This window comes from Elephantulus edwardii, unplaced genomic scaffold, assembly GCF_000299155.1.
Source record: "Elephantulus edwardii isolate Elephantulus edwardi_28Jun2011 unplaced genomic scaffold, EleEdw1.0 scaffold00096, whole genome shotgun sequence".
Lineage (NCBI taxonomy): Eukaryota > Metazoa > Chordata > Mammalia > Macroscelidea > Macroscelididae > Elephantulus > Elephantulus edwardii.
Window position 1 is genome coordinate 8,788,854 of NW_006399846.1, and position 3,165 is coordinate 8,792,018.

The window sequence follows — 3,165 nt, forward strand, 5'->3', positions numbered from 1 at the left end:
AACTTTAGTATTGGTATATGCTTAACCTTCACAGTATATGGATAGCTTTAAGGTAATCACTTTCCAGATCCTCAGAATGCTTTCATATGTACTCTGTCTTGACTCTGGTCTGATGGTAATCCTGGAGCAGAGGCTGCAGGCTGCCTGCACATCCTCCTTTCCCACTGACTCTTTTACAGTCACTGTTCTCTCACATCACAGAAGAGACACACATTCCTCATCCACCCAAAACCACCTATGATCCACTGCTTCAGGTATAAGTACCTTCAAGATTCCAGATAAGGAGACATTCAAAATACTGGCATTCAGAAAGCCTCTTTCAGTCAGATATCATACACTTTTCCTTAGCATCCATTTTCTTAGCTGTATTTTCAATTTCTATTTAAAAATAACATTTCTCTTGTGCCTATTTCTACCCGTAACAACCCTCCAACAGACTTGCAAAGATGCAAATCTTTCCAGGAGAAGAATGCACATCTCTCCTCCCCAATGAGTCACTGATTGATTTGAACCAATGACCTTTTAGCTAGTAGCACAACACATAAAGCATCATGCCACCAGTGCTCCTTAAAGTGCAGTTATCTCTGTACTGAGTGGAAAACTTAAAGGTCAAATTCACTAGCCTCTCTGAGGAAAAAAGATGAGCCATCTCCTCTCCTTGCAAACCTAATAAAAGCTTTCTATGGGTTGAACTCAATTTGATGGTGAATTTGGATTTTAAGTTAATTGCTGCAGAAGGTCAAGGACTGCAGCCTTAAGTATGGATTGAAGCTCAACATCAAGAAAACAAAGTCTCACCAATGGATTGATTGGCAGCATCATGACAGATGATGAAGAGATTGAGACTGTTAAGGGCTTCCATTTGCTTGACTCCACAATCACTCTTGGTACCAGCAGTCAGGAAATTAAAATATGAATTGCATGGGGAAAATCTGCTGTCAGAGACCTCTCCAGAGTACTGAAGAGCAACAATATCAGTCTGGAGACTAAGGTACACCTGATCCAGCCCATGGTCTTTGCAATTACTTGCAATTCATCAGAGAGCTGGACAGTGACTAGAGATGATAGGAGAGTTAATGCCTTTGAGCTGTGGTGCTGGAGAAGAGTATAGAGAGGGTGAGACCAGGCTACTCCTTGGAGGCAAGGATTCTGAAGCTCTGTCTGACATACTTTGGACATGCTGCAAGGAGGGACCAGTCCTTGGAGAGGGAAGTTATGCTTGGAAGTGTGGAGGGACAGCGCATGAGAGGAAGACCCTCCAAGAGATGGATTGAGTCAATGACTGGGTAATGGCAGTAGGTGTGTCAGAGGCATTATGACTGGCACAAAATAGAGCTGTATGGGTCTGTTATACATAGGGTCGCTATGAGTCACAAGTGACTTGACAGCACATAACAACAAACAACAATAATGTAATTATGTTGTTTTCAGTAAATTATACTCTTATGGCACTTATAAACATTTAAATCCAAATGAAATTTGTGACTCTAAGCCTACAGTCATAGGAAATGATTTTGGTGTTGTTTTGTACTTTTCATTATGATATCTCTATAACTCTTTTTGTTGCAGGGTAAGAAGATAGTGTGATCAGTGAAAGATGTTCAAGCACAAAATCATATTGTATTAGAGTAAAAGCTTATTGAGAAAATGGAATGGAAATACATTTCCACAGGGTAAAAGAAATAATGTGAGTTGTTTGTTAAAAATAAAAAAGTACTTTGGTGTATTTTTAAATGGATAAGAGATGATATAAAAAAGCTATGGTTATTTGTATTTCAGTGGAAGGTTTTTTTAAGTGATGCAACAATTTTATTTTAAACTATAAAGATTTAGACAGCACTAGAAATTGTATTCTTTATAACCACTTAAACTTATGAAAAATTTTAGGTATCAACCTGAAAATGTATAATACACCACATACTTTAAAAGAAAATCTCTGTGGATATTATCTATTGAGTTGTGTTCTCCCAAATTATGTGCTATAAATCCTAACCTTTATGCCTGTGGTTATAATCCCATTTGGGAATGGGCTGTCTTTGCTTTGTTAATGAGATAGGATTAGTATTAATGTATAGTGTGTTTTAGATCAGTCTGTTTCTTTTTTTTTAAACTATGGTCTGGGTGAAAATTAATTTGTTAACTTTAGAATTTGTTTCCCACTCAACAATTCATATATATTTTCTATCATAACAGTTGCAATTATCTCACTATAACAGCACTCTGCCTCTTTCTGAGTTCTCTACAACCATTTATCCTTTATTGCCACTTCCTGTCTTCTGAAATTTATTCTTGGGTGCATGTTGCTCTTTAGGTCTCTTACTGTTAATTGTTTGGAGGAGTATGTTCCTCACAATTGTTATCATTCACTTTATAAACCTACCTCTTTGGCTGAAAGGCAATCATTCCTGAGAACTGGTTAAGTTCTAGCTTAGGATATCTTAGGACAACCATGTCCAGAGCTCAAGCAGTCTCTAATTATACCAACAACTCAGCTCTTTTTTTATTATTTTGGACTTTATTATAAATTTTTATCCAAATCTATCCAGGGCCTTATTTGGTCCCTGTGCTGTGAAAAACACTAAAAATTGACTTTTCTAGCCATTACACTAGTTCTTGTTGGGGAGGGAAGCATGGTCTCCAGCTACTTTAACTGTAGATGTAGACAAAAGATCTTGCAGGTCATCAACAGCTACGGGACCAATATAAGAGAGTGTGCTTTCCACACTGTGAGGTACTCTGGTGATGGTATTGGAGAAATTGTTAAGAGACAGTGGCACTGCTGTGAAAAGCAAGGTATAACCAGAGGAACTCTGCATTTATGCTACAGTTAAAGGTTTTGCTTGCCAAATGATTGAAGGAAAAGCTGATTTATAACTGCTCTGAGATAAAGTTTGATGGGTGATTGAAAAAACCAGAGGCTTCTTGCATCTGCACTGCTGAACTGATCTCAGACTGTCACTAATTAAGGAATTGTGCATTGTTAATCTGGCTTGGGACTGCTTGACTAAACCTGGACTTTCATTGTGTGATATCTTTTTTAAAAAGTTTTATTTTATTTTCTTGTTTGTGTGTGTGTACCGTCAAATCAGGTCTGACTGGTACAGGAGGAAATTGTTCCTCCTTTTTCAGCAGAGCATCTGGTGGATTTGAACTGTGCACCTCTGG